The 13,835-nt window shown below is 41.6% G+C and overlaps 1 protein-coding gene and 1 long non-coding RNA gene across 4 annotated transcripts in view; both read left to right on the forward strand.

The window, feature by feature from the left end:
• The window catches only part of LOC134215819 (heparan sulfate glucosamine 3-O-sulfotransferase 5), a 170,856-nt gene that overhangs the window by 88,723 nt on the left and 68,298 nt on the right, over positions 1–13,835 (forward strand). The window lies entirely within an intron of this gene.
• LOC134215818 (uncharacterized) lies at positions 8,552–9,294 on the forward strand. Its single transcript, XR_009980319.1, has 4 exons — positions 8,552–8,595; positions 8,668–8,800; positions 8,861–8,996; positions 9,188–9,294. It is a non-coding gene; the product is annotated as an uncharacterized LOC134215818 (long non-coding RNA).

The raw sequence follows: 13,835 nt of genomic DNA on the forward strand, positions 1-13,835 counted from the left end.
TCATGTGTTGATAGTGGATTGAGCGCTCGTCTGAGTCCATGAGGGCGGGCGCAGTGTTGATATGAGTTCAATTTGGTTGCACTTATGTGATGATAGTGGATTGAGCGCTCGTCTGAGTCCATGAGGGTGGGCGCTGTGTCGATATGACTTCAATTTTGTTGCATTTGTGTGATGATAGTGGATTGAGTGCTTGTCTGAGTCAATGAGGGCGGGTGCAGTATCGATGAGTTCAATTTGGTTGCACTTATGTGATGATAGTGGATTGAGTGCTCGTCTGAGTCAATGAGGGCGGGCGCAGTGTCGATATGAGTTAAATATGGTTGCAGTTATGTGATGATAGTGGATTGAGTGCTCGTCTAAGTCAATGAGGGCGGGCGCAGTATCGATATGAGTTCAATTTGGTTGCACTAATGTGATGATAGTGGATTGAGCGCTCGTCTGAGTCCATGAGGGTGGGCGCTGTTTCGATATGAGTTCAATTTGGTTGCTTTTATGTGATGATAGTGGATTGGGCGCTCGTCTGAGTCCATGAGGGCGGGCGCTGTGTCGATATGACTTCAATTTGGTTGCACTTATGTGACGATAGTGGATTGAGCGCTCGTCTGAGTCAATGAGGGTGGGCGCAGTGTCGATATGAGTTCAATTTGGTTGCACTTATGTGATGATAGTGGATTGAGCGCTCGTCTGAGTCCATGAAGGCGGGCACAGTAGCATTTTGAGTTCAATTAGGTTTCCCTAAGGCGATAGTAGAATGTGCGCTCGTTTGAATCCTTGGGGGCGGTCGCAGTATCGATAGAGTAGAGTGGGGCAAGAGTACGCACTTAGTTTTCAATCGATCATGTGGCCCTTATGAAGCAAGCTTCTGCATATCAAATCAGTGTCGATGTTTCATATACTCTTCCTTTATGTTACCCAGTGGAAAAAATATTGAAATTATTGAGATTCGTTTTAGTAGAACTCTTTTTGCAAGCCAAGTGAAAAACGCACTCTTACCCCACCGGTGGGGTAAAAGTGCGCATCGGGTGGGGTAAGAGTACGCATATATCCAATCATGTGCTTTGAGTATATATTAACACAAATAAGAGTTAATAACATTTAATTGATGTTTAATGAGCATATATTAGGGAATGTTTAAAGATTACGTAACTCTTAAAGGGGGAGTTGGTCCTAAAAATGTACACTTTCATACGAAAAAACATGTTTTTTATATATACAAAAAACTACAGAGGTAAAAATATATATCAGGTTTCGCGTGGCGTATACAAAGGCATTTTCCTTAAAGAAAGTCCTCCAATCGCGTAACGTAAAATTTGGCTATTTCATCACCACTCCTCCCCTATCTTACACTATTTGTATGAATCCTCTAAAAACTATATGGATCGTCACACATCTCACAACCTCTCCCAGCTAAACGTTACGTAATTTATGAATGTTTCTTTTGATTAAATGAAATTATCATTTAGATGAAATTGTGTTTTCGTACTATGTTTAGGTGTACAACAAGTCCTAATACAATTTCATTATTTCGCTTCAGTGCTTTGTTCGCTAAGTCCTTTCTAACACCAAATTACTTCAACTTATCCTAAAAACTTGTGATAATTTCAAATTCTGTCCCTTTTTTCTTAGTTGTGAATCTTTACGCTTTGGAAGAAGTCTTATTTCGGCCGGAGATACGGGTTTGATATCATAACTTGAAGATTCATATGCGTACTCTTGCCCCACCGGTTCCTGCGTACTTTTACCCCACAGTCCCAAAAATTATTCAAGTAATGGTTTTGACTTCTTGGAAAACCAACCGGATTGGTGTTCTGTACCATAAAGTACTCTATACAATAGGTTATCGAAATGGTATAATGTTCACCTGATTGAACGTATATATGGTAATGAAATACTAGTTGCGGAAATCCAATTATTTTTAGCAAAATGACCAAAAAGTTATCTAACTCCATATCTCCCTTGTTGTTTATTCAAATCGTTTACAATTACACATGATAATAGTTGGCCAGAATACCTGTCAAACTGATGCAGTGCTGCTAGTTTATCTTTTTTATTACTTCAAAAAATCGAAAACGTACTCTTACCCCACGCGCACTCTTGCCCCACTCTACTCTATTAGATCAATTTGATTGTACTTATGTGGTGATAGTGGATTGAGCGCTCGTCTAAGTCCATGAGGGCGGGCGCTGTGTCGATATGACTTCCATTTGGTTGCACTTATGTGATTATAGTGGATTGAGCGCTCGTCTGTGTCCATGAGAGCGGGCACAGTAGTATTTTGAGTTCAATATGGTTTCTCTAAGGAGATAGCAGATTGAGCGCTCGTTTGAATTCTTGGGGCGGTCGCAGTGTCGATATAAGATCAATTTGGTTGTACTGCTCGTCTGAGTCCATGAGGGCGGGCACAGTAGCATTTTGAGTTCAATTAAGTTTCTCTAAGGCGATTGTAGAATGAGCGCTCGTTTGAATCCTTTGGGGCGGTCGCAGTGTCGATATGAGATCAATTTGGTTGCACTTATGTGGTGATAGTGGATTGAGCGCACGTCTGAGTCAATGAGGGCGGGCGCAGTGTCGATATGAGTTCAATTTGGTTGCTTTCATGTGATGATGGTGGATTGAGCGCTCGTCTGAGTCCACGAGGGCGGGCACAGTAGCATTTTGAGTTCAATTAGGTTTCTCTAAGGCGATAGTAGAATGAGCGCTCGTTTGAATCCTTGGGGCGGTCGCAGTGTCGATATGTGTTCAATTTGTTTACACTTATGTGATAATAGTGGATTGAGCGCTCATCTGAGTCAATGAGGGCGGTCGCAGTGTCGATATGAGATCAATTTGGTTGCACTTATGTGGTGATAGTGGATTGAGCGCACGTCTGAGTCAATGAGGGCGGGCGCAGTGTCGATATGAGTTCAATTTGGTTGCTTTCATGTGATGATAGTCGATTGAGCGCTCCTCTGAGTCCATGAGGGCGGGCACAGTAGCATTTTGAGTTCAATTTGGTTTCTCTTAGAAGATAGTAGAATGAGCGCTCGTTTGAATCCTTGGGGGCGGTCGCAGTGTCTATATGTGTTCAATTTGTTTACACTTATGTGATAATAGTGAATTGAGCGCTTGTCTGCGTCCATAAAGGCGGGCACAGTAGTATTTTGAGTTCAATTTAGTTTCTCTAAGGAGATAGCAGATTGAGCACTCGTTTGAATCCTTGGGGCGGTCGCAGTGTCGATATGAGATCAATTTCGTTGTACTGCTCATCTGAGTCCATGAGGGCGGGCACAGTAGCATTTTGAGTTCAATTTGGTTTCTCTTAAAAGATAGTAGAATGAGCGCTCGTTTGAATCCTTGGGGGCGATCGCAGTGTCGATATGAGATCAATTTGGTTGCACTCATGTGATGATAGTAGATTGAGCGCTCGTCTGAGTCCATGAGGGCGGGCACAGTATCATTTTGAGTTCAATTTGGTTTCTCTTAGAAGATAGTAGAATGAGCGCTCGTTTGAATGCTTGGGGCGGTCACAGTGTCGATATGAGATCAATTTGGTTGCACTCATGTGATGATAGTATATTGAGCGCTCGTCTGAGTCAATGAGGACGGATGCATTGTCGATATGAGTTCAATTTGGTTGCACTCATGTGATGATGGTCGATTGAGCGCTCGTCTGAGTCCATGAGGGCGGGCACAGTAGCATTTTGAGTTCAATTTGGTTTCTCTTAGAAGATAGTAGAATGAGCGCTCGTTTGAATCCTTGGGGGTGGTCGCAGTGTCGATATGTGTTCAATTTGTTTACACTTAAGTGATAATAGTGGATTGAGCGCTCGTCTGAGTCCATGAGGGCGGGCACAGGAGCATTTTGAGTTCATTCAAGTTTCTCTAAGGAGATAGTAGAATCAGTGCTCGTTTGAATCCTTGGGGGCGGTCATAGTGTCGATATGCGATCAATTTAGTTGCACTCATGTGATGATAGTGGATTGAGCGCTCGTCTGAGTTCATGAGGGCGGGCACAGTAGCATTTTGAGTTTAATATGGTTCCTCTAAGAAGATAGTAGAATGAGTGCTCGTTTGAATCCTTTGTGGCGGTCACAGTGTCAATATGAGATCAATTTGGTTGTACTTATGTGATGATAGTAGATTGAGCGTACGTCTAAGTCCATGAGGGCGGGCACAGTAGCATTTTGAGTTCAATTCGGTTTCTCTTAGAAGATAGTAGAATGAGCGCTCGTTTGAATCCTTGGGGGCGGTCGCAGTGTCTATATGTGTTCAATTTGTTTACACTTATGTGATAATAGTGAATTGAGCGCTCGTCTGCGTCCATAAAGGCGGGCACAGTAGTATTTTGAGTTCAATTTAGTTTCTCTAAGGAGATAGCAGATTGAGCACTCGTTTGAATCCTTGGGGCGGTCGCAGTGTCGATATGAGATCAATTTGGTTGCACTCATGTGATGATAGTAGATTGAGCGCTCGTCTGAGTCCATGAGGGCGGGCACAGTAGCATTTTGAGTTCAATTTGGTTTCTCTTAGAAGATAGTAGAATGAGCGCTCGTTTGAATGCTTGGGGCGGTCACAGTGGCGATATGAGATCAATTTGGTTGCACTCATGTGATGATAGTATATTGAGCGCTCGTCTGAGTCAATGAGGACGGATGCATTGTCGATATGAGTTCAATTTGGTTGCACTCATGTGATGATGGTCGATTGAGCGCTCGTCTGAGTCCATGAGGGCGGGCACAGTAGCATTTTGAGTTCAATTAGGTTTCTCTAAGGCGATAGTAGAATGAGTTTGAATCCTTGGGGGTGGTCGTAGTGAGATCAATTTAATTATTTTAATAAACCTAAAATTTATTTCTTATTTCAGCAATCGTACACTACTTTTTAGTTACATTTACTAACCGTCTCATAGTTCCAATCCACAATAAATAGAAGCAGATTGTTAGAAACCCGGATAAAATTTAGAAAAATAAGTGATATTGTAAAGACTTCAGCTATTAGGAGCAGGACTTTGCGATTTCGTAGAAACTTCTTATAGTTGGGAAAATCATATTTGAAAAGAATTTCTACCTCTAATTGAATATTAAAAGGTTTTCTGGACTTGAAGATACAAAAGTTGAAAGTTTAATCATACATCGTGGAACCAATGCTGACAGAATCCTGAATTGGCATCAAAACATTTTCACTTGGTTGAAAACTACCAAAAATATGTGAAGTGTGATAGTACGGTTTTTTTGTTCAAGAAAAAACACGTTGGGGACATAGGAGGAGGGGGTCAAAATCTACAAAAAATATGTGGATTGCTCTAGTAATGAGTAGAGACATAAGCCATTGAACTAATTCTTTCATAAAAATAATTTATTTTTGATTAAAGAAGTTATGAAAATTTTTGAATGAAATTGTTATGCGGATACATTCAGTACAAGCAAGCATGTATATATTTTCTACATTTCTTCCGAAAAAAAGGCACAATTTGCATCGTGGTATACATGGCCAGACCCCCCTAAGATCTTAACTTCAATTACATGTAAAATGTGAACAGTACCACCCATGATATCATGATTGACTTAATAACCTTTCAAAATTTCAGCTAATTTAACTTACTTTCGCATTTACTACGGTAATTCAATCGTTGTAACATCGATAAGTTGCATGTCTCAAACCTCATTTAAGTTTTTACGGGTAAATTGTTTAAGATTTGCGATATTTGTCTTCAAGTAATTCCAAATATCAACTATAAAATCATGGGCAGATTAAGTACCCAACATTTTATATTAAATATTCAAAAATAGCAAAGTTCATTTAATCATCGTACAATGTTCTGTGAAATTGTTTTGTAACATACCAACTATCGAGCGATCAGAATCAATTTCCAAATCGAATGTCGAATGTCGGAGGTGTATTTTCCTATAAATTTTGACTCAAAGCCCCATAAAAAACATCTAATCAAATGCGCCGCTTATGCTACAAGCGATTGTGCTGAAATTTTGAGGGGTTGATATTCTCACCATAAGACACAATCCAAGGGGGGGGGGGGCGTGGAATTCGACAACTTTTTGTTTCCTGGGCGAGTCTACTGGATACTTTGCGTGGGCGCGGCGTTCATAGTGACTTGAGCGCTTGCCAGAGCCCTATGATGGCAAACACAGCACGAGTTTGAGTCTAAATATGTTGCACTGAGACGTTCATAGTGACTTGAGCGCTCGCCAGAGGCCCATGAGAGCGGACACAGCATGAATTTGAGGACAAAATTGTTACTCTGAGACGTTCATAGTGAATTCAATACCTAATTTCCATAACGACTTATCTGCTTTTGTAAATAAAGATCCAAACGTCGATTTGACGAATCTGATGGCACTCCCACGCTAACCATCACCATCTACACGTAAGTGAAGGCTTCGGCTACCTGTTATGGTGTTGGTTTGCGTGGGAGTGCCGTTAGATTCGTCAAATCGGCGTATGAATCTTTGTTCACAAAACCAGATAAGTCGTTTTGAAATTTTTTCATTGAATTGAGTGCCCCCCAGAGTCCCATAAGGGCGGACACAGCATTGTTACTCTGATTCGTTCATAGTGACTTAAGCGCTTATCAGAGTCCCATGAGGGCGAACACAGCATAAGTTTGAGTCTAAATCTGTTGCACTGAGACGTTCATAGTGAATTGAGCGCTCGCCAGAGTCCCATAAGGGGGAAAACAACATGAATTTGAGTACAAGATTGGTACTCTGAGACGTTTATAGTGAATTGAGCGCTCCCCAGAGCCCCATGAGGGCGGATACATGAGTTTGAGTTCAAAATTGTTGCCTTGAGACGTTCATAGTGTCTTGAGCCCTCGCTAGAGTCCCATGAGGGCATGACTCAGATTCGATTGAAACTAGACGACAATACGCAGTAGCGAGCTCAACCAAGATGCAAGAGACTCTCCGGCAATCCCAGGGTCGGCTAACTACTGGGTAATCAAGGGTTTTTCGCGGTAAACAAAAACTAACAACACAGAACTTTCACTTTCCTTGTATAATTTTATTTTTCCTATTTGTGGCGTGTGCGTGTTGTTCTGTGTAATAAATTTGTGTTTATTTGTTATGTGTGACCTATTTTAATGTTGGTACCGGTACATACCGCTGGTACTCTCGATGTTGAGGCCGGAATAGCCGACACAGCGACTCCAGTCCAGCTGTGCGGCCAGGATTCTCGCCAGAATAGCGAGGCGAGTGGCGATGCGGACGATCGTCGTCCGACGGGACCAGCGGGCGTTGCTGGACGATGGTGGGCAGGCGTCTTCCCTCGTAGGCGCGATCGGCCGGCCGTGGCTTAGCCACCTTGGACGGCCGAGAGGGGAATTCCTCCTTTACGGTTAGGGCCTATGGCCCGAGGAATCGTCCGATGAAGGACGTCAGTATCCTTGACGGATTAGGCGCGGAAGTCAAATGACTTCGCGGGCCGAACCGTGTGCTGGACGGAAAAGCAGTCCGAAAACGAAAACGAGACGTAGGAAAAGAGAGCAAAAGAGAACAAAAGAGGTCCTAAAGGACCGATTGGTATTAAAACCGGGTTTCCCAGTGCACAGCGTCGAATTACCTGAACAGGTTTCCCCAATTATAAAATCTAGCTCCTGCTAGGAAAGGGAGGGGGGGTTCTCACACACTGTTTCAACTGCACTTTTTAAAAAACACTTCTTCAGCACACGGACGCCTGATATTAAAGAGGCCGAATTTGGGCAATGGCTCCTCTTTTTAAAAGAAATTCCCTCCATATTTCCCGCTATTTTGCATGTCATTTGATCCAACATGGCATTTATCCAAGCTTGATGCCATGTTGGATATTTTATAGCGCTCTCATATAATTACAGCGGTACCAAACCCTAACGCTTCTGTGGTAGCTCTGCTGGTATTACACGAGAAACGTGAAGGCTCCGACAAAACAACATAATTACAAAACAAAAATCAACAATTTGTAACCAAACGGTTACACTATCCACCACCCCGATGAAAAAAATGTGAAAGCAAGAAGAGATTTTGCATTTTTTTTTTCAATTCACTCTCTCAAGTCATCTTCGGCCGTCATCGGTTCGTGGATGTAAAACAATTAAAAACTATTACAATATTTACAAAACAACAATTTAAAATTTACTAAACTACTCTACATATATCGCGCGATATCATAATAAAACTTTACAGCAAATTAAAAATATAAATAATAAATATGATAAAATAACAATAACGTACGTGCACCAATATATACAAATTAAAATATAAAAATGAAATAAATTAAAACATGCAAAATATACAATAAACAAATTAAAATCATTAAAATATCCCGTATTATGGGTAGACAACATTATTTATAATATTTACAAGTTGCGCAACGAAAAACAATTTTACAACCCTATTTACAATATGTACACCACATTCGATCACATTCGATATGCACGGCAGAACCCCCTGGCGGGATTGATTCGCCGGCGAGCGGACTGTCAGTGAGTGACAGCTCGCTGAAACGTCATGAATCTGTCAAATCAAACTGACACAGCATTTCTATTGTTTATCTATGTTTACGTTATGCTGTGTAGTGACGAAAAAAGTTGAAGTGAAAAGTGGCACTTTTTCTGTGAATAAATCGGTAAGTAGTACGTACGTTCAGGTAAACATATCGAAGACTGATCTTCATATGTGTTTGTGTGTCTATTTTTAGGTGAATGAAATGATTCACTGTGGGTTGTTGGACTATGCGACCGGAATCTTTTCGTGAAAGATTGGTCCATAGTCAACCCATAACGGTCCCGGGACACCGTGACAGTCATCTTGACTCTGCAAGATGAAATCAGGTAAGTAAAGTGTACACAATAAAATCCATCATATAGTAATGATTGGAATATTTTTATTAGATTTGGCCAATTATCCAAGTTGGGCGATCCCCTTCCAACAACTCCATAGGTGGAGAAAGATGAGGGCAATTTCATTCACCCCTCGCCTCCTTCTCCGATCCTACCAGTGTTGGTATGGATCCCCGTAATAAATCAGGTAAGTGGATCATTTTATTGCATGCTAGCCTTTTTCAACGACTGATCGGAGTCTTTCATCCGTCGGTCAAGCTACATTAGGACTAGACTAACAGCTAATTGATTCTCATTACAACTAACACAACCGACTAACAATTCCATTGTCCTTTGGTGTTATAAATGATAAAAATTGGTTTCTATATTTCTTTCCAGATGTTTATCCTTTCGGCGGTGATTGGCACCAAGTGACTGGGGCAAATAATAATCCCACACAGCACCAGAATTGGGCAATCTGCCATAGGTAAGGAACTGGAAAATAATGAGAAATAAAATTATTGAATACTTAATTGGATTTGTTTTTCTTTTTATTGAAAGAAAATACCTTTTGATAGGTTCCAGGTGTGCGTCCGGAACGGGGATTTTTCGTTGAAGAAACAGGTTCCAAAATCGAAGTTATTTTCGTGCACAGTTCTTTGGCCGTGGGTTCCGCTCGAAGATTGTTGTTGGCCTTTTTCCGTCGGATCTTAAATGTCCGGGTTTGCTTTCGTAGGGATTCGGGGTTCGAAGATTGGGAATTTGAAGAATGGAAAGCACTACCAGGTAAGTCTCGGGGATAGTCGAATGAAGGAAGCATCGACTTACTGGTGAAATCGGGAGAAAAATATCCAGAAGAAAAGCGTGACATTGGGCTTCTTGTCGTTCCCTTATTGACCTGAAGTTGGTCTTCCGAATTGAATTCGGACTCGCTGAAGGACGTATTGTTTTCATCGGAATCGGAACTAGGAACTATCAATTCATAGTTTTCTTCTGGTTCTGACTCCGGTTCCCTGAATTCGCATGTCGCGCTAGGGGGTAAATAGCGAGAATTGGCATCGCTTGTGACGATGTCCATGTCACGCATAAATAAATTAATTATTCTTTTAATTTTTACGACATCCGCTGGCATCATTATCCCCGAAGTCCTCTGCTCCCGAATGGTATGCAGAGACTCTTCGAGGTCCAGCTCTAACTCCTCTAGCGGGTAGTTAGGATGCGTCGATAGTAATGGACAGGGAATCTCAGTAGATTCCTCCAAGTCCGATTCGTCCGCATCATATGTCTGCGGCTGCCAATTTATTGCAATATAATTGGTTTCAGCCTTTGCTCGTCGCTTGCGTGTCATTGTTTATGAGAATCAGTGATGGTTAAGTGGGTGAAAACAAAATCATAAAACACAGTGACGAATCAAAACAAAACAAGTTAAAATGAATTGTGCGCGTTCGTTGTCAGGTTGAATGGACATAAAACGTAAAGCATAATTATGATATATGTTATTAATGTCAATATACGGTTCGCGGAACACAAAATTTGCCAACATCAACGAATTTTTGATCGGAAAAAACGACAATCGATCGTAAATGTGTCCGTGATGTGTTCAGGACCTCTTTTGAAGGCAAAAACCTTGTACAAACACTTTTTCCACATCAAGGAATGAATAGTGATTAAAGGTGGATGTCATTCGTGCAAGCACGGATCCCTGCCACCTCCCGTCGGCAAAATCGTTAGATTTTTGTACACTACGACGGACCCTTGATTACCGTTCGCGGACTTTTGGCTGGGAGCCAATTGAAACTAGAATTTCCTGAATCGTCAACAATCAATAGCCAGGCCAGACCAGGACACAAGAGACTCTCCGGCAATCCCAGGGTCGGCTAACTACTGGGTAATCAAGGGTTTTTCGCGGTAAACAAAAACTAACAACACAGAACTTTCACTTTCCTTGTATAATTTTATTTTTCCTATTTGTGGCGTGTGCGTGTTGTTCTGTGTAATAAATTTGTGTTTATTTGTTATGTGTGACCTATTTTAATGTTGGTACCGGTACATACCGCTGGTACTCTCGATGTTGAGGCCGGAATAGCCGACACAGCGACTCCAGTCCAGCTGTGCGGCCAGGATTCTCGCCAGAATAGCGAGGCGAGTGGCGATGCGGATGATCGTCGTCCGACGGGACCAGCGGGCGTTGCTGGACGATGGTGGGCAGGCGTCTTCCCTCGTAGGCGCGATCGGCCGGCCGTGGCTTAGCCACCTTGGACGGCCGAGAGGGGAATTCCTCCTTTACGGTTAGGGCCTATGGCCCGAGGAATCGTCCGATGAAGGACGTCAGTATCCTTGACGGATTAGGCGCGGAAGTCAAATGACTTCGCGGGCCGAACCGTGTGCTGGACGGAAAAGCAGTCCGAAAACGAAAACGAGACGTAGGAAAAGAGAACAAAAGAGGTCCTAAAGGACCGATTGGTATTAAAACCGGGTTTCCCAGTGCACAGCGTCGAATTACCTGAACAGGTTTCCCCAATTATGAATTTTAGCTCCTGATAGGAAGGGGGGGAGGGGGGCACTTTTTAAAAAACACTTCTTCAGCACACGGACGCCTGATATTAAAGAGGCCGAATTTGGGCAATGGCTCCTCTTTTGAAAAGAAATTCCCTCCATATTTCCCGCTATTTTGCATGTCATTTGATCCAACATGGCATTTATCCAAGCTTGATGCCATGTTGGATATTTTATAGCGCTCTCATATAATTACAGCGGTACCAAACCCTAACGCTTCTGTGGTAGCTCTGCTGGTATTACACGAGAAACGTGAAGGCTCCGACAAAACAACATAATTACAAAACAAAAATCAACAATTTGTAACCAAACGGTTACACGATTTGATTACAATTTGGTTACTCGTAGGTGCTCATAGTTAAATGAGTGATCGTCTAAGTCCCATGTGGGTGGACATGAATTTGATTTGAGTACAATTCGGTTACTCTGAGGCTTTAATAGTGAATCGAGCGATCATCGGAGTCCCATGAAGGCGGACACAGATTCGATTTGGGTACAATTTGATTACTCTGAGCCAGAGGTGTTCATTGTGAAATGAGTGATCATCTGAGTCCCTTGAGTGGGCGGACATAGATTTGATTTATTCTGAGGCCTTCATAGTAAGTTGATAGATCCTTTGAGTTTTGTAGTGCAAACATAGAATCAATTTTAGTACAATATGTTTGATTCGAGGCATCCATAATGAGCTCAGCGAACGTCTGAAACCCATGAAGTTAGACACAGATTCGACTTGAGTACATTATGATTACTCTGACACCTTCATTGTGAGTTGGGCGGTCTTGTGAGTCATGTGAGGGCGGCCTTAGTAGCAATTGGAGTACAATTTAACTGCTCTAAGGCATGCATAGTGAATAGTTTGTTTTGGTCGATTGATGAACATTTAAAATTAAAATTTAAGCCGGTACACCTTATTAGTTTTCATTTTACCGTGACACACCACGATAACAAATTTGTCTTGGCTTAGACAACGGACAGCACTCTCATGCAACACTTTTGTTGATTAGTGATAAACAGGGGATAAATTTTTCTGAAATGCGCTTGCGAAACAAGCGACAAAAGGGAACCAACGACAAAGCTTTGTTTTTGTCGGAGATAATAATGACAAAGATCCGAGATGTTTTGTCAGCAACAAAATAGAAGGCAATTTTGTTGCTAACTTTTCATCCCGTTATTTTGCATTATTTCTAGAGCGAATTTCGGTTTTAAGCTATCATAGTTTCTGCTTTTATAAAAATATTCGAGAATAGAACAATGATTACAGAATTAGCATCGTATTCTCGGAAATATCAGAGCATGCAAGGCAAATGATTCTTGTCATATTGTGTTCGGGTTCTGATAAAGGTTTGTCGCTAGGTGCGTTTGTCAGTAACAAACTCTGTTGACGACAAAGGGTATATTGTTATGCAACGTACACACCAGTCAAGCAGTTTGACGAACATTGACTCCGCCCCCAAGAAAACGCTTCGGTTGCTGCTTTGTTTGAACGTGTGTGAAGTTGTTCGAACAACCATTTGACAGTTGGCGGCTCGGTTGGAAAAAATTAAAACGGTCTGATTTTGGTTTGAGTTGTCGGGGGTGGAGTCAAGGTTCGCCGAACATGTTTGAGCATTTGTAGTGAAGTTGCACAAACCCCCATATATTTTTTGTTGGTTGGTGCTCAAGTTTGCGCTTCGGTCGTTCGTGTGTGATATTGTTAGTCGAATAAATTGATTGTTCGTGCCGCTGTTGGTAAAACTCGATGAATGTTTGAATAAACGAGAGGTGGAGTCAATGTTGGTCGAACTGCTTGACCGTGTGTACGTTCCATTAGGCGTTGCTCGAATATTGATTCCCTGGTGATAAATTTTCCGATGCCGAAAAAAAAATCTTTTTACTAGGGTAGGAATCAAACCGACATTTCTCAGCACATGCCACTAGACGATTGAAAATACCCAGAAGCATTTTAAACGTCCAAAACACATGGGCGTAAAACTGTTAATGAAGTAAAGCTAGTGTGGTAAATAAGTAAAGGAGTGTGAAAACAAGCATTTTCATGGAATGTTTGTTCAATGAAGATACCTAAATTTGTGGAGACGAAACTTAAAAAAAAAGAAAAAAATGTCGGGTGCAGGCGAAATTTAACGGACGTGGACGTAAGGACATTTGTTTAGTTTGTTGAGCTGAGTCGATTGGTATACAATACTATGGGTCTAAGAGCCTTTTATAAAAAGTTCGTTGTCGGAGTGAAATCATAGCCTTTCTTTACAGAAAATGATCAGAGTGCAAAATTTTCCTAAAAGCATTGCAAATTAGTGAAAATATCTTCAGAAGTTTCGATACTGGTTTGAAGCTATTTCAAAAAAGCATTCTAAGTTGGTGGTATTTCCTTTAGAAAATGTATCAATGATATGAGGTAATTAGAAAGGCTATCTTGTCAAAGTTAGGCATTTCGTATGAAAAACAACCTTTGTTGAGGCAGTCATCAATTCGAGGCGCGTAGGACCTCTAAATT

The sequence above is a fragment of the Armigeres subalbatus genome, chromosome 2, assembly GCF_024139115.2.
Source record: "Armigeres subalbatus isolate Guangzhou_Male chromosome 2, GZ_Asu_2, whole genome shotgun sequence".
Lineage (NCBI taxonomy): Eukaryota > Metazoa > Arthropoda > Insecta > Diptera > Culicidae > Armigeres > Armigeres subalbatus.